The sequence below is a fragment of the Pinus tabuliformis genome, chromosome 1_2 (genome assembly GCF_031772625.1).
Source record: "Pinus tabuliformis cultivar Carrire ecotype Pingquan chromosome 1_2, CPIR1, whole genome shotgun sequence".
Taxonomy (NCBI): Eukaryota; Viridiplantae; Streptophyta; class Pinopsida; order Pinales; family Pinaceae; genus Pinus; species Pinus tabuliformis.
The window spans coordinates 356,997,882-357,016,484 of NC_142298.1; the positions used below are offsets into that span (position 1 = coordinate 356,997,882).

Consider the following 18,603-nt stretch of genomic DNA (forward strand, 5'->3'; position numbering starts at 1 on the left):
TCAAGAAGGTGTTGGGACAATAGGTGACAGCAGTTGTAGAGTTACCCCCACTAGATGATGAGGGGCATTTGGTTTTGGAACCGGAGGCCATTCTAGAGACTCGGGAGAGGAAGCTAAGGAGCAGGACTATCAGGGAGTTTTTGGTGCGTTGGAAGAACTTTCCAGATGAGGATGCCACCTAGGAAGGTGAGCACATTTTGGAGCATCCAACGTTGAAGTTGCTTGAGGGCAAGCAACATTTGGGAGGGGAGGACTGTAATGTCCCTTCCTAAATTATTTTGTCATAGGTTTAATCTCCCACAATTTTGGATAATTTTTGGTGACTTTGGAACCCATCCAATTTTGACTTAAGGACTTAGGAGAGAAAGAGGCCAAATTATTTTGTTAGTGGAATGTGGGGGCCACCCACATGGGAAAAACGCACTTGGCCAAGTGTGGAATTCGAATGGCCTTGGAGGGGAAATCAAAAGGCAAGGAAGAGGGGCCCACATGGGGAGGAAGGCCCACGAAATTATAAATAGGAGGAGCTCATCTACTCAAGGGGTCTTTTGTCTATCAAACTCATTTTGTTGCTCGAGTTGCTTACTAGTTGTTTAGCACCGAGTTTTCCAAGCGGGAAACTCAACCTTTCTTTGGGGGACTTCGAGTGCCACCCTAGGAAGGCAAATCATACCACCTTGGAGGAGAGCTGGAGGAATTTCAGAGCACATCATTCAACCTTTGGCCCAGCTAGTGTGTGTTTCTGGAGGACGCAGGAAGGGAGCATGCAGGGATTGTTTTGGGGATCTTCCAGGCAACATTTGTCGAGAGAATTTTGGTATTGAAGCTTCAGTGGAGGATTAGCATTTTGGGAAAGTTTCAAAGTAGGAGATTGTTGCTATTGGGCAGTTTGATATGCAAATTATTGGGCCTGCGCAGAGTGTTTTCATTGGGCACAAGTGGGAGCTTGGGGGAGGAGTTAGAGAGCTGGAGATTGCCGAGAGAATTAAGGGAAACCTTAGAGGGGAGCATCTCAGCCTTTGGGAGTGATTTGGAGGGCTTTTCCAACAAGCTACAGGCAGGCCATATTTCCTAGCACTTGGAGGAGGATGTGGTATTTGGAGGCCGAATTTCAGGGGTCAGAATTAGGCCAAACCCTTTCTAGGTTTTGGTGGGTTTTGGTTGAGGAGCTTGAGGCTAATTTTGCAGCATTTTCTGAGCACCGGAGGTGGGGTTTCCAACAGTTCCTTTCCAGCAGACAATGTAGATTTCTAGGGTAGCGCAGAGCATCTTTGGAGCAACAGTTGTGTAGCATTTGGGCTGTTGTTTGATCACCTGGGTTTTGTCATGCTTGCCATTTAGGCAAGCCCAGGTGCACTTCTCCAACACTATTGTACTTGCTCCATGAAAATTAATAAAATGGCTCAACTGGTTCTTATTTATGGTGTTTATATGGGTGTTTGTTGATTGCTCCGATTTTCTAGTGTTGAATTTGTTTATTGCTTTGCATATCATTGTTTTCCTAGATAGGAACAATACAATTTTGGTCCTCTCGAAAAGAGGAATTCAATGCAATCATTATCTCAATCAAGTGAGTTGTCCAAAGTGGAATTTTACCATAGTTGCATATTTTTAACACTTGTCGGTCCTACTGCTTTGACTTGTCCTTGCTGAGTAGACACTAAGTACTGTAGCAGCCAAACTCGCCACACCTGAATCACTTGACCTTTGATAGGTCTTTCTTCTTCTTTCTTTGTTCCCCCTACCCCTAACTGGGACCCTTAGATGCTAGGGCCACATTCTCCTCCTCCTTCACCACCTTTTGTCTGTTGCCACTGATATAGCTCTTTAGCAAAGATCGTCTCAATTCCAACTGCCGCAAATCGGCCCACATTCTGTTCCATCCTGGTAGCTTGTCCCTGCCCAATATACTTTGGATGAAGAATTGCCAATCCTCTGTTGAGTGACAATCATACTAGCTCTGAAGCTTGAGGATGTTGAGAAATCAATGCTAGTAGAATTAGGGTTAGATTTCTCTTTCTTGATAATTACTTGTGAATTATGTTGGCTTCTTTTACTTATTTGTTATATTATCTTTCATCAAGCAATTACCAAATTGTGTGTGCATGAAGATCACAAAAACACAAGACACAAGATGTAGGCACTCTGCCAAGGCAAAACACCTATCTAGGGGAAAACCCAGTGAAAATCTCTTCCTTCAATAGTTTTTCTTGAGACTCTTCAACCTAGACACAGACCTCCTCCACACCAAGCTAGACTTTCCTTCTTCCATCCAACCTTCGACCTAGTAGCAAGTAGCAACAACACTTCGACCCTAGCAACTTGGACTTGGCAGCTTCTGGCATCAATAGAAGCTTCGACTTTGACAAGGAGACTTCGATGTACTAAATTACCCCACATGAGTGAGAAAGAGAGGGGAAGAGAGAGAGAGATCCCAAAACTTCGATTTTTTCCTTCCCTTCCTTCTTGACCAAACTCACACTCCTTTTAGCCTCCTTCACCTTCAAACTTTTTCCAGCTTCTAGCTTCAGATATCGAACTATGTGTGAGAGAGTGAGATGCTCCAAATGAATTTGAACTACCTTGTATATATAGCCTTCCAATGAGGTTGAGTTGCCTTCCTTGAGGCTAACTTGATCTTCTTGAGACCGACTTGGTGTGGAGGGTACATAATTCATCTTTGACTCAAACATAATTATTTTTACATCGTTAGAAATCCCAAGAAGGGTCTCATAAAATATACAATGACTCTGATGACTATTTATTAATCCTAGGAGTGCACAATGGGGACTTTGACTAATAAAATGATGACCCAAGCATGAAAACTATGCTTTAATAAGTCATTGTAACAATAATAAAAATTCTTTTGACAAATACATTTTATGAAGACCGAACCTAGTTACATTTTTCAACACGCAGAGTTCAATAGTTGACTGCACACTGTGTCGGTTCATTATAGTCTTCAAAATTAGAGTTTTGAGCATATACATTGTTGGGTTCATTTCACGGATGTTGTAGTTGTTTTTCTAGTTAGTTGCATAGATGAAGATATGGATCATTGAACTCTCTTTTGCTGAATTATTTGATGACAATCTAAGAAGAAGAATTTGCAAGGGTTTTCCACATAGTGGGTTTTGACCTAGTCTTTGACCAATCCTAGTGTCTCTATGTGTGAATGCTTTTCTTCTATTGTTCCTTTATGTTCCGTTGCATTGATGATGATGATATTGTTCTTTCTACATAGTTGCGTATGATGATGAATAATAAATTCCCCTTTTTGGGTGGCCCCACATCCCACTACCAATTTAATCTTTCATTTTCTCTAATGTTGGTGGCCTCCATCTCTCCAAAAATTAAGCGGGGAATCCCTCCACCCACTTTTCCTAAGTTTACATGCCAAAATATTTCCCAACATCCAATTGCAAAAATAGAAATTCATCTTAGCAAAATTAATTTAATTGGGGACATTACAACAAACATGAGTATCTTTGCCATTTACCTCAAAGCCTTCGGGTTTCTCAATGTATACTTCCTCATCTATGGTCCCATTCAGAAACGTTGTCTTCACGTCCATTTGATAGATATTTGATCCCATTGTAGCAACCAATGAAACCAAAGATCTAATGGTAGTATACCTTGCAATGGGTGCAAAGGTTTCTATGGACACCAGATATAGGCACTATGCCAGGGCAAAACCCCCCTCGAGGGGAAAACCAAGTCAAAATTCTCTTCCTTTCGATAGTATTCTTTGAGACTCTTCACCCTAAACAAAGAGCAAACCATCCCTCCACACCAAGTCAGCCTCCCAAATCTTCAACCCGTCTTCCAGCAACTTTGACTATGTAGCAGCTTCCGGCATTACACAGCTTCCAGCATCAGGCAGCTTCTGGCATCAACAAAACTTGGAAGACTTCGATCTCCCAAACTAGGGTACGAAACAAAGAGAGAGAGGCGCCAAAATTTCATTTTTCTTCTTCTTCTTAGACTCCACTCAACTCACACTTCCTTCCCCTTCTTCTTCTACTTCGCACTTCTTCCAGCTTCAAGAGATATCGAACTTTCTTGTGAGAGAGTGTGTTCCAAATGAATTCAACTTGCTTCTATTTATAGGCTTCAAAGGAGGTCGAATCAATGTCCTTAGGCTGACTTGATGTGGAGGATACATAAATTACATTTGACTCAATACTTAACCTGTTTACATGATTTTGTCATGTCCCTTCTCAAACACATTTGTAACAGGGTGCTGCTACACAATTTTGCATAGTTTTGACTAAGGAAGAGGACCCCACACTTTCGACTTAGGGACTTAGGATCCAAAGCGGCTTTATTTGGCTTCTAGTGGAATGTGGGGGGCACCCACATGGGAATTTGAATTAGCCATTCGAACAGCTTGGAGGGAAAGTCGAAAGGGTGGATGGAGGGGCCCACATGAGGCTAAGGAGGCCCAAGGAGTTATAAGGAAAGATCAACTCTAATTTTGGTTTCATCTTTTGACATTTGCAAACAACTACTCAACTGTTCACTCTGTTGTTTAGCTGAGTCAACCGATTGTTTAGCCACGAGTCTCTCAAGCAGGAGATTCAACCTCTACTTTGGGGGACCATCTATGCCCGCCCTAGGGAGGAAGTTCCACAAGGTTTTTCAGGAGTTCCAGGGCAGTGACATAGCATCACTAGCTAGCGCAGAGCATGGAGTGTGTATTTCTGAACAGCCAGAGAATACACAAAGGGAGATTGAGGCCAGCAAAGATCATATTGCTTGTCGAGGAATTAGAGAGCTGAGGTAGCAACACTAGCCAGAATTCTTGTTGGGTTTTAGAGCCAACTGAGCCAGCATTCCAACAGTTCAAATTGTTGGGCTGAGGGACAACACAGAGGCCACTTAGCAGATTTTCGTGGAGCTTGAGAGTAGGTGATTTTGGCCAAGAGCTCATCCGGGAAGTCAGGGGTTGGATAGCAAGGGTGAACCCAACACTTTGGAGGTGTTTTCAGGAGGTTTGACAGGCAATTTCCAGCAGGCCGAGTTTTGCAGCTACAGCTGAGGTGAGGCTCCAAGGGGGTCGAAAATCAGAGGTCCAAACCAGCTAAAACCCCTTCTGGGTTTTTCTGGGTTTAGGCCAAGGAGTCTGGGGTTAAAAGCATACAATTTTCTGGGCAGTATAAGTGCACTTTCCAGCCATTCGAACTTTAGCAGAGAGGCAATTTTCTGGGCAGTGCAGTGCAGATTGGTGCAGCAGCTGGGCAGCCTTCAGCTCAGCCATTTTCCCACCTGGGTTTGGTCAGGCTTGTCCATTGAGACAAGCCCAAACGCACCATATTATTATCTATTGTATTTTACCTTCAGAAATTTAATAAAATGGCTTAGCAGTTCCCTATTTACAACTTTTCTATGGATACTTGATGTGTATTTCGTTTTTATAAATTGTTGCACCAGTTAATTGCTTGTTATCACTTGTACTCCTATTTAGGATCATTACAGTGGTATCAGAGCCTAGTTCTTGGCTCAGCTGTGGGGATTTTCTCCTATGAGAGAATGGGACCAACAGAACATCACTTACCGTAGACAAAGGTACAGGAGCAGAGAAAGGGAGTTAGAGATTACTCCGGATACGGAGGACAGGGGGAAAGCAGTATCAGAAGAGAAGGAAATGGCAGAACCAAAGAGCAGGGAAGAGATGACTTTCGATAGCCTCTTGAGGGCCCTGAGTGACATAGCCAAGGGTCAGAAAGACATCCTGGAAGAGATCAAGTCGCAGAACAGAGAGAGGACCACTCCTAGAGGGTTTCTGTTTGGGGAAACTTCTGGGGCTTCTTAGACATTCGATCATCCCTCACAAGCAGCGCAGCGCCCATCAGCCAGTGTACCAACTCGTGCTACACTGCCTTCTTTCATGTCAGTGGCACAAATCGAGCCTGCAAGGGAGGAAGACCCCCCTCAGATGGGAGATTACTTCAAAGAGTGGAAGTCTATGGATGAAGACTTTAAGGAATCCCTCTCCTTCAGAAATTACTGCAAGCTCAAGTAGAGTGAGAAGAACAAGCGTTATGGAGGACAGGGGACCCAGAACTACGAGCCGTAGAGGACCATAGGGAGGATGCATTTCTCTACTTTTGATGGCACAACCAGGGGTTGGGTTGAGAAGATGGACACCTACTTCCAACTCCACCAGATGACAAAGCAGGAAGCCATCAAGATGGCCACACTGCACATGGAGGGGGAAGCCCATGATTGGTGGTTTCATGGCTTGACCACCTTAGGGCATGCCCACGTGGCTTCTTATGAGGACTTCACCAGGAGGGTGGTGGAGTATTTTGATCAAAGAGATCCAGAGGCCCATTTTAGAGAGTTGACCCAACTATGCCAAACAAGCAACCCGGAGTAGTACATCTCTGAATTTTTGTGAGTGTAAGTGATGGTCCCAGATCTATCCGAAGCAAGCAGGGTGTATACCTTCATTGAGAGCTTGCTTGATCCCCTGCATGGACTGGTGAAGTCACGCAAACCCTCCACGCTGCAGGAAGCAGTCTTGTGCACCAGAGATCTAAAGGGGGCCTTCTCCAAGACGAGAGCACCATTTCATGCACGAACCCCTTTCCCACAAAAGGGGCATGAGACTAGACCCCCACCTCAGAGGACCACACAGGGGAGGGGGCAGTTAGATGAGGAGACACAGAAGGACCTTCGGAGGAGGAAGCTGTGCTTCACATGCAGAGAACCCTGGGCACGAGGCCATTGGTGCACTGCTGGTAGAGCACACTACATTGAGGTTTTTTTCTGACAGTGAACAGGAGGACGAGGTGGAGCAGGATTGCGGTGTGGAAAATGGCAATACTCCGGCAGACAGAGGGCCACCACCACCACCTCCATAGGGTGGGGCATCTCTTGCCCCAGCAGGGGGAGTTCTTGCTTCCTTATGCGAGATTCCCAAATTTTTTACACTGAGGATTAGAGGCATTGTACAGGGGCAGAGGGTGTCAGTTCTAGTTGACAGTGGGGCTACCCACAAATTCATAGATGCTCAGTTGGTCCAGAGGAGGGGTCTCACCACAGCTGAGTTTGAGGGCTTCTTAGTCCTAGTACCAGGTGACCATACGATACAATGCACTAGATATGTGCCTTCCTTGACAGTAGTTATGGGGAACTACTCGATGACGGACCATTTCTTTGTGGTTGATGTGCTAGACAACGTGGTGATGGGTGTCCAGTGGTTGTATTCCCTTGGGCGAGTCACGATAGATTGGAGGAAGCCAAAGATGGAGTTCATTGGGCCGGATGCAAAACAAGTAGTCTTGAGAGGCATGCAGTGTTATCCACCGCAAACAATTTCAGCCCACTGGATGGAGGCAGACTTATGACATGGGGGCATTGCATGGGCAATTGAACTGAGGATCTCAGAGGCTAGAGGATAGGCTCAGCGACCATCGGCAGACATACAAGCTTTGTTGGATAGGTATGCAGTAGTGTTTGGGGACATTCCACTAGGGTAGCCACCCAATAGAGGCTTTGAGCACACTATTGAGCTGGAACCGGGTGTGCAAGCAATGATCAACACCCCTTACAGGCATCCCAAGGCCTATAAGGACGAGATAGAGAAGGCCATCCAGGAGCTGCTAGCATTGGGCCATATCAGGCCAAGTTCTAGTCCTTTCGCTTCTTTAGTGGTGTTGGTGAAGAAGAAGGATGGAACCCTTCGGATGTGCATTGACTACCGGGCCCTCAACCAGAAGACAAAGAAGAACCGATACCCCATTCCCCACATAGACGAGCTGATGGGTGAGCTTAGAGCAGCCAAGTGCTTCTCTAAGATTGATCTGCATTCGGGGTACCAGCAGATCAGGGTGAGGGATCAGGATATCCACCCCTGAGAGGCGCCCTAGAACCTCTAGACGACAGCAGCGACAGCCCAGTATGCCCACAGGACAGCAGACTTTGACAAGCTTCTCTCAGTTTTCTTCTCTCGACCTCGAATGTTAGGAGTAGGAACTACACAGGAGACTCCTTCCCTGCTTCTTCTTCTCCTTCTTTTTCTTCTCTTTCTCTGCTTCATTGCAGTGCTTTGTTTCAAATCCGAGAGCTTCTAGCTTCTACATTCACATTTACTTAGATTATAGATGTATTTTCTGCTTTTTAAAAGAAATGTTAAAGGGGACTGTTTGGTCCACCGGCTTGGCATGTTGTATTCATTGTAACCAAAAGTCTTGTTGACCTATTATGGTCATTTGTTGGACATTAATAAATTATCTTATCTTATCTTATCTTAGACAGATTTTCGGTGCCACTATGGGTACTTTGAGTTCTTGGTCATGCCATTTGGGCTGACCAACCCTCCGGCCACCTTCCAGTCCTGCATGAACCATGTCTTCCGGGGATAGTTGAGGAGGTTCGTGCTTGTTTTCTTCGACGACATTTTGATTTACAGCCGGACATGAGAGGAGCACCTCCAACACTTGGAGGAGGTATTGCGCATTTTGGAGGAGCAGCAATTTTATGCCAAGCTCTCCAAGTGCGAGATTGGGGTGATAGAGATGCTCTACCTAGGGCATATCATTGGTGCTGATGGGGTGAAGTTCCACGAGGAGAAGATTCGGGCCATCCGAAATTGGCCAGTACCCTTAGATGAGACCACGCTGAGGGGCTTCTTGGGCATTTGCACCTACTACAATATGTTTGTCAAGGGGTTCTCACAGCGGGCAGCACCCTTGACCGACTTGACCAAGAAAGGGGCTTTCACATGGACTGATGGAGCACATGTTTCCTTCTATCACCTCAAGGAGGTGATGAGCAGTTCCCTGTCTTGGCACTTCCAGATTTTTCCCAGCCATTCACGGTGGAGTGTGATGCATCCAAGGTAGGAGTTGGAGCAGTATTGTCACAAGAGGGGCATCCCATTGCTTTTGAGAGTCGAAAGCTCCTACTGCATGAGCTGTCATATTCCATATATGACAAGGAGATGCTGGCCATTATGCATGCATTGGCCATGTTTCGTCAATACTTAGTGAGCAACCGGTTTCAAGTGAAGACTAATCACAACAGTCTTCGACATTTCATGGGGCAGCAAGGCCTCAATGACAGGCAACAGAGATGGGTCAACAAGGTGCAGGCCTATGACTTTGATACAGAGTATGTGCGAGGAAAGCACAATGTGGTGGCCGATGCTCTATCTCAAAGACTAGCTGGGTTATCTCTCATGAGCATTTTCCATGATTGGAAGGCTCAATTACTGGTGGAGTACTTCAAAGACAGGAGGGCATGCGAGGTATTGGAGTGTACCCATGCAGATGAGTGTTACCGAGTGATGGATGAGGTCATCTATTACAAGGGGCGCATTTTCTTAGTGTCCAACTCGCAGTTGAGGGAGAGGGTACTTCAAGCAGCACATGATTCACCACTATCCGGGCACCAGGGGTTCTAAAAGACTTATATGGCTATCAGGGAGAGATTCACGTGGAAGGGCCTCAAGGGGGACGTGCTGCAGCACGTACGGGAGTGTGAGGCTTGTCAGAGGAACAAGGGGGAACTGACCCACCCCGCAGGATTGCTACAGCCACTTCCCATCCCTGAGGGGAAATGGGAAAGTATTTCTATGGATTTCATCACAGGGCTCCCCATAGTGTAGGGGAAGGATTGCATCTACGTAGTTGTCGACAGGTTGACCAAATTTTCCCACTTTTTCGCCATCCCCACTAGGTACACGGCTACACAGGTTGCAAAATTGTTCTTCCGAGAGATTTTTAGATTGCATGGGCTCCCCAAGAAGATAGTGGTAGGAACTCTTCACAATGGTCGGGACGGAGGTCACTCCTAGCACCAGTTATCACCCTCAGACAAATGGCCAGACGGAGAGTGTTAATCAATGACTGGCTAGAAGGGTACCTGAGGAACTACGTGATTGACCAACAGAGGACTTCGATTCAGTGGTTGCATCTAGGCGAGTACTGCTACAACAACACGCACCACATGTCCATCAGTATGACTCCTTTCCGTGCTCTTTATGGATATGATGCATTGTCTTTTGCTGATATTGTTTTTGGAGACAATCGGGCCCCAAAGGCCAAAGACTGGGTCCAAGAGAGCCAAGATATCCTCAAGGCTCTCAAGGATAATTTGGTGACAGCCCAAAATCAGCAAAAAATTTATGCAGATCGGCACAGGACACAGAGACACTTCGAGGAGGGGGACTTGGTATACCTACGGCTGCAGCCTTACAAGGAGTCCATGTTGAAGCAAAAGGGGGCCGAGAAGCTACAACCACGCTTCTATTGGCCCTACTGGGTGATTAGACGAGTTGGGGAGGTGGCTTATGAGCTAGAGCTACCTCAGGGGAGTAGGATCCACAACATTTTTCATGTCTCATGCCTTAAAAGGGTGTTGGGACAATAGGTGACAACAACAACTGATCTACCCCCACTAGATGATGAGGGCCACTTGGTGTTGGAACCGGAGGCCATTTTGGAGAGCAAGGAAAGGAAACTGAGGAGCAGGACCATCAGGGAGTTCTTGGTGCGCTGGAAGAACTTGTCGGATGAGGATGCCACCTAGGAGGGTGAGCACATATTGGAGCACCTAGCTTTGAGGTTGCTTGAGGGAAAGCAACATTTGGGAGGGGAGGATTGTCATGTCCCTTCTCAAACACATTTGTAACAGGGTGCTGCTACACAATTTTGCATAGTTTTGACTAAGGAAGAGGACCCCACACTTTCGACTTAGGGACTTAGGAGCCAAATCAACTTTATTTGGGTGCTAGTGGAATGTGGGGGCCACCCACATGGGAGTTCGAATTATCCATTCAAATAACTTGGAGGGAAAGTCGAATGGGTGGATGGAGGGGCCGACATGAGGCTCAGGAGGCCCGAGGAGTTATAAGGAGAGATCAGCTCTCATTTTGGTTTCATCTTTTGATATTTGCAAACAACTACTCAATTGTTCACTCTGTTGTTTAGCTGAGTCAACCGACTGTTTAGCCACGAGTCTCTCAAGTGGGAGATTCAACCTCTACTTCAGGGGACCATCCGTGCCCGCCCTAGGGAGGCAGTTCCACAAGGGTTTTCAGGAGTTCCAGGGCAGTGACATAGCACCATTAGCCAATGCAGAGCATGGAGTGCATATTTCTGGGCAGCCAGAGAATATGCAGAGGGAATTTGAGGCCGGTAGAGATCATATTGCTTGTCGGGGAATTAGGGAGTTGAGGTCGCAACACTAGACCAACATTCTTGCTTGGTTTTACAACCAATTGAGCCAACATTCCAACCGTTCGAATTGCTAGGCTGAGGGATAGCGCAGAGGCCACTTAGCAGATTTTCCTGGATCTTGAGAGCAGGTGATTTTGGCTAAGAGCTGATCCAAGAAGTTAGGGGTTGGATAGCAAGGGTGAGCCCAGCACTTCGAAGGTGTTTTCAAGAGGTTTGACAGGCAGTTTCCAGCAGGCTAAGTTTTGCAGCTACAGCTAAGGTGAGGCTCCAAGGGGGTTGAAAATCATAGGTCCGGGGTTAAAAGCATACAATTGTTTGGGCAATATAAGTGCACTTTCCAGCCATTCGAACTTCAGTAGAGAGACAGTTTTCTGGGCAGCGTAGTGCAGATTGGTGCAACAATTGGGCAACCTTCAGCTTAACCATTTTCCCACTTGGGTTTGGTCATGCTTGTCCATTGAGACAAGCCCAGGTGCACCATCTTGTTATCTATTGTATTTTTCCTTCAGAAATTTAATAAAATGGCTCAACAGTTCCCTATTTACAGCTTTTCTATGGATTCTTGATGTGTATTTCATTTTTATAAATTGTTGCACTGATTATTTTCTTGTTATCACTTTTATTTCTATTTAGGATCATTACAAATTCAAAAGCCCAAGAAGGGTCTCTTTAAAAGTACAATGACTCTATTGACTCAAAATAAATCTTAGAAGCCCTCAATGGGGACTTTGAGCTAAAACATGGTGACCCAAGCATGAAATCCATGCTTTAATAAGTCACAATAATAATAATAATAAATTATTTTATTTATTCTTTTGACAAGTACATTACAAGATGACTCAAATGCATTGAATGAATATCGAACCTAGTTACATTTTTGTTAAGTTTAGGTATGTTCTATGCTTAGAGCAATTTATTTCTTCTTCTTGACTGCGGCTAGGTTATGCGTAGAAGCTAGGGCTAGGACTACGGCTAGGGCTGATTGTTAAGCCTCCTTTCCTCCTGCATCTTAGGGCTACTTCCTCCTAGATTTCTCTCACACTAAAACCCAAGACAAGTGGAGAGAAATCAAGAGAGAAGTGTGTGTGAAATGACTCTCAAGTCATCTCCTTTTATCCTAAAACGTTGAGCACATGTGGGGTTTATTTGGTTGTTGCCTGACCTTGACGAATTGTCTTATAACACAAATAAATTCATAACTCCATGAATACTTATTGGAATCGAATGATCTTTAGATCTATCCTACACCTCTCGATGAGAGGGATCCAAGAAAAATATCAGCTGCCATAAATAAGATGACCCACATGGAATTTGGCCCTAGTTGTCAATTTTAACACTCCCTCTCAACTAGGGAGAACTCCATCCATTGATCAATCTATCCGACTGTACTACCTCTGCCATCAATGCCCTCCACTACTCTGCTCTGTTGAACCATGAAGAAGAAGAATTGATCGAGAATGTCTCATACCATTCTCTACTGACCTGAAGTCAGTTACATATGAAGAGAGTGTGTCATATCACTCTCACTGATCACAGATCAGTTCCAAGAGAGTGAGTTATGTCACCCTTACTGACCCGAAATCAGTTTCATTGATCCCAGATCAATATCACAAGAGAGTGTCTCAAACCACTCACACTAATCCCAGATCAATGGAGGTCATCGTAGCATAGGGAGTACGGTAGATACATGTGTCCATCGATAGTACTACTATGGTCCCTAACTGTTAAAATTGGCAACTAGGGCCAAACTCCATGTGGGTCATCTTATTAATGGCAGCGGATATTTTTCTTGGATCCCTCTCATCGAGAGGTGTAGGATTGATCTAAAGATCATCCGATTCTTATAAGTATTCATGGAGATACAAATTTATTTTTGATATGGGACAATTCGTCAAGGTCGGCCAACAACCAAATAAACCCCACTTGTGCTCAACGTTTTAGTATAAAAGGAGGTGACTTTCAAGTCATTTGCACACACTCTTCTTGTGATCTCTTCCTCTCCACTTGTCTTTGGGTTTTGGTGGGAAGAGAGATCCTAAGAGTATACGCTGACCTAAGTCTTATGATGCCCTAGCTGCAGATGAAGAGAAGGATTTGGCCGCAGTCCTAGAGTGGAGATCTAGCGCTAGCCGCAGTCAAAGAAGGCAGCCCTAGCTGCAGTCAAAGGGAGCTCCAATTCGCAGCCAAAAGGAGCCCTAATCCGTTGTCTAAAGGAGGCCTAAAATGCAGTCTAGAGAGACCTAATCTAAGGTCATCTATCCGTTGTCAAGAGGCCCTATTCACTGTTAAAAAGGAGGCCATAATTCTGTAGCAAGGAAAGGCCACATCTGCCGCAAGAGGAAAGGTAGAAGAAGCCCTTAACTGCAGCTAAAGTAATCCCTAGCCGTAGCAAGGAGAAGTCTGGACAGCGAGGTCATTTGAGGGCTATTTCAGGGGTCCATTTAGAGGACAGAGTGATTGTTCTTGGAGGCCGAGGCAAGGAGGGTTTGCTGGAGGGTGCAACAACTATTTTAGGGTGACAAGTCCATACGTTGGGCTTGGAACTGCCCTCAAGGAGCAGCGTGGAGGGCAACATCCTATTTAAGGACAACCGCAGCAAGAGGAAGCAATTCTGGGTTAGCTTGCGGGTTGTTAAGGACTGTGGTTGGTTGCCCTAACCAGTCCAGAATTGCAGCAGCCTAATTACCCTAGAACAGTGAGCTAGTGCACACATCTTGGAATGTATCTTGTATGTGTTGAGTTAGTTTGATGGCTGTAAAGTGCAGCCATAATCCACAACAAAGGGAGGGTTGATCAGCAGTGGAATATAAGCTCTATATACAGTTTGAAGGTAGCCCCAATCCATTGTTAAGAGAGGTCCATTATCAGTCTTGTAAAGACTCTTATTCACTGCCCAAAGAGACCTAGTTGCAGTCACTTTAACTGTTGTCATAATACCACATTGCTGTAGGTGACAGCATGGCCTAGTTGTAGACTATTTGGGCATGTTGGTGTAGACTCTATAACTCAGTGTTGCTGGACATATTATGGGACAACAGCATAGTACATGGGACCACTGCAATGACACTAGGACAGCTGCAAGTGGGACAAATGCAATCTTGGTGACACATAGGACAGCTGCAAGCATGAAGAATCATGGACAGCAGCAGCGTGTTAAAGCATGGACAGCAGCAAGTACAGTGCAACGAGTATATTGGGACTGCAGTAAGCATGGTGCAGAAATGGCACTATGTACAACAGTGCTAAAACATTGGGACAACGGCAGCATGAGGTCCAGCATGGTGATGATGGGTGCAACACGGTGGGGTGCAACACGATAACGAGACGCGGCACAATGATAGGTGAAGGAGTCACCTTAGAGAATCAATTGAAGCAACATGTCATCAACTGATCTCATGTAGAGATGATCTATGATCTTATCTAGGTAAGTCAAAGTATTGACTTCTGTTGTAAATGTACTATCTCTCTCTCTACTGAACTACTGAAGAACATATAAGAAGAATTGATTAAGGGTTTCCCCACATTGGGGTTTGTCCCTGGCTAGCACAACATCTTGTGTCCTCTTGTCTTGGCTTGTCTTTTGCGATTTATATTTATGTTCTATATGCAGTTTATTTTAATGCTGATGTGATTGCTAATCTAGAAGAGATATTAAGCTAACTGTGAAAATCGAAATAAATTGCTCTAGCATAGAACATACCTAAACTTAACACTAACCCCATTTCCCTGCTCATGGGCCAGATGAGAGGTACTTCCCATGAGTCCCAGACTACATGGGGAGGATGCCTTGATAGGAGAACCACTCTTCATGTCCCTAAGTCGCCATGGGGTATCACAGGGGCAGGTTGAGCCATTCACCCTGTACACAATGCACCATTAGGGGAGGGTAAGTCGCCCTATGGTCGCCTATTGCTCCAAGAAGTACCCCAATCCCCCTAGAGCTCCCAGAGCTCAATGCATGCATCATGCAGGACCCTCATAAGAGGGTCTCTCAACGACTCCAAGTTGTTCGGGAAAGTCACAAATTTGACCTTTCCCCGAGGCTTCGACAAAATGTTTGTGACCTGTACATCAGTCTCAATGCGATGGAGCCTCCTCGCTCATCGATGTACCATATCCCAGATAAGGTAGTATCTGATGTTTATATGCTGGAGCAATCATAGAATACGGGATTCCTCAACAATCGAATCCCCCCCAAGTTGACACAGAAGATCACGGTGGTATCCATCATGTGTACAAACAACTCACTAAAGAGCTCTCACAACCAGGCAGCTTCACATGAGGTCATACTCGTAGTTATGTATTCAGCCTCAACAGTGCTCAAAGCAACGTCTTCTACTCCCTGCTCATCCAGGGTATCGAGCATAACCCATAGAGAATCAACACTCAGAAGTTCTCTTAAGATCCTCCACACTGCCTGCCTAGTCAGCATTCGAACAATCATGCAGCTTCATATTTCCGGTAGTGTATCTCAATCCATGAGAGATTGTGCCCCGAAGATATCTTAGAAGATTCTTGGCACCAATCTAGTGAGGCTCAACCATATATGAGCTCATCATACTAACTGCAAATCATATGTCCGGACAGAAGTTCACCAAGAACATCCATGCGAATGAGTTTATGAAACTCAGAGGCATTTCCCAAATCTGGTCCAGCATCACTACCATAAAACTTCTGAAAGTTAAGATCCTCGAGGTAGTCACGAGCTTGCAGTTTACCATTCCACATCCGAAATCCAACTCCCTCTTACTTTTTCACCTGTCAGAAATAGGTCATCCTCAGAAGGTGCCAGTATGAGAAGCCTATCATCCACAACCTTCGAGCAATGGTTTGGATCGACTTCACTCCTAGTGAATCTCAGCTTCATCAAACAATTATCAATCCTCTCATACTAAGCCCTGGGTGTTTTGCTTCAAGCCATAAAGGGCTTTCTTCCACCTGCACACATGAGATTCCTGATCATGAATCTCAAACCCCTCGTGTTGTTCCAAACCTGTGGACTTGATACATGAGGGGAATGGTCCCCTTGTAAGATTTTCCTTCGGTACATCTCAGACATGTACCTTCATGCTCATTTTGAATTCAATAATCCTTGTCACCATCTGACTCACATCAGGTAAGGCCCCATAAAGTAGACCTCCGGTGCTATAGATGAGATGTGTCAACTGACATGGTCCCCAATGGACCATCCTACAGCTTGATACAAATTGCCAATCCTGAACCCATGAGTAAAAGCATCTTTGAAAATTCTATTTTCAAACACGTACCTTTCCATCGATGAATGCCACGCTGTAACCTTTGACTTCCATTGCCGAAATGGACACCAGGTTCTTCTTGCGATCAGGTACATAAAAGAGATTTTGTAAGTGAATCGAGTTACCCTCATTCAATTGAGGGGTAACATTCCCTACACCCTTTCCGGGATAGGTGGCATTGACTCCAAGTATAATCCCACGATTGTTTCCATCTCTACCAAATTAGAGAGAGCACCCTTCTATCCGATGAAGTGCCTTGAAGCACTACAATCAATAAGCCAGATTCCCAAAGAGTCTGAAGGAGAGGGCCAATACAAGATAACGCTTCTTTATCTTATCAGAAACAACATTTGATTCTTCATACCTGGGGTTCCTTGCTTTCTTGAAGAGTCGATCGTTTCCTTGATGACCCGAATTACCTGTCATTCCTCTAATCATTGAAGATGTCCCTGGAATGATTTTCATCTTCATCAAGTGATGTGTCCCTACCATTCGAACACTCCTCAGCATAATGGCCGAACTTATTACAGACAAGGCATCTGCCTTTCCTTAGATCTGGACTTCCCATGGAAGTGATCTTTAGGTAGGCCATCAAGAGCTTCTGCTGTGCCACTTTAATAATATTCTCTGCTTCGACTTAACCCTTTCTGAATTTGAAGATGGATGAGGAACCCATTGATCCTTTTGTCCTTTCCCAACTTTCTTCGATGACTGCTCTTTCACTCTTGCTTGGGCTTTGTCTTCACCTCAGCTCCGATACCATGTTAAGTTTAGGTATGTTCTATGCTTAGAGCAATTTATTTCTTCTTCTTGACTGTGGCTAGGTTATGCGTAGAAGCTAGGGCTAGGACTGCGGCTAGGGCTGATTGTTAAGCCTGCTTTCCTCCTGCGTCTAAAGGCTACTTCCTCTTAGATTTCTCTCACACTAAAACCCAAGACAAGTGGAGAGAAATCAAGAGAGAAGTGTGTGTGAAATGACTCTCAAGTCATCACCTTTTATATTAAAACGTTGAGCACATGTGGAGTTTATTTGGTTGTTGGCCGACCTTGACGAATTGTCTTATAACACAAATAAATTCATAACTCCATGAATACTTATCAGAATCGGATGATCTTTAGATCAATCCTACACCTCTCGATGAGAGGGATCCAAAAAAAATATCATCTGCCATAAATAAGATGACCCACATGGAGTTTGGCCCTAGTTGCCAATTTTAACAATTTTCCAATAGTCTGCATCTCGAGGAATTGCCACTACATTATAAATGTAGGCTTTCAAGCCATATTCATCTAGAAGGAAAAACATCGTGGCCTTTTAGATGACATAGTTGGTTGATCCATCCAACCTATCCTGATCTCTAAGCCCTATAGTGGCCATCTTGAAAACTATCGAAAATCCCCTCTTTTCTTCTGCTTGGTTGCTACTCTGCTACTTGCACTCACTTCTAGAGTGAGAAGATCTACTCACAACTACTGCCAATCTGCAAGGAAAAAACTAACTTCTAAGACTTGAAGTTCCCTGAGAGAAATTTTCCACCTATTGTGTGTGCTTTTCTCTTCCACCCGCCGTTGGTTTTGCTACTGCACAAACCCTCTGCGTCCAACCAGGAATCTGCTCAGGAAAATCTGAGTTGCAGCTGCTCCCTCTGACTATTGGAATCACTCTCCTAGGAAAATCGAATTTTCTGCACCTCTACAATTGAAAATCGAACTGCTGGCCTAGAAATTTGGTTTGCTTGTCTGAGCACTGCGCTGCCTCAAGAATTTCGACTTGCTGCTCCCTCTGAGCAGCGAAATTCTTTCTCCGCTTCTGAGCTTCCCAACAGATCACTCATCCTCTGATACCATGTGAAAATCCCTAGAATTGGAATCCTATTGCAACAATTGGTATTATTTCTTCTAACTGATAAATTAATAATTCAATGTATTGTTATGGCAACATTGAAATAAACACACAACAACCTTCAAAATAAAAAAATTGTGGAAATAAAATAGCGCTAGAACTGAGAAATGCTAGCACACACACATAAAAATTAACACAACTATATTTGGACAAATGTCCCTAGAAAAACCCAATGTGAGAAAACCAGTGAAACAACAAAGGGTTTTATTATTAAGCAGCAGTGACAATCTGAGTACAATCTGACAAATTGACAATC

The 18,603-nt window shown here is 44.7% G+C and overlaps 1 protein-coding gene across 4 annotated transcripts in view; it reads right to left on the bottom strand.

Moving 5' to 3' along the window:
- LOC149205841 (kihadalactone A synthase LFS-like) overlaps window positions 1-18,603 on the bottom strand; it is a 406,192-nt gene that overhangs the window by 179,668 nt on the left and 207,921 nt on the right. The window lies entirely within an intron of this gene.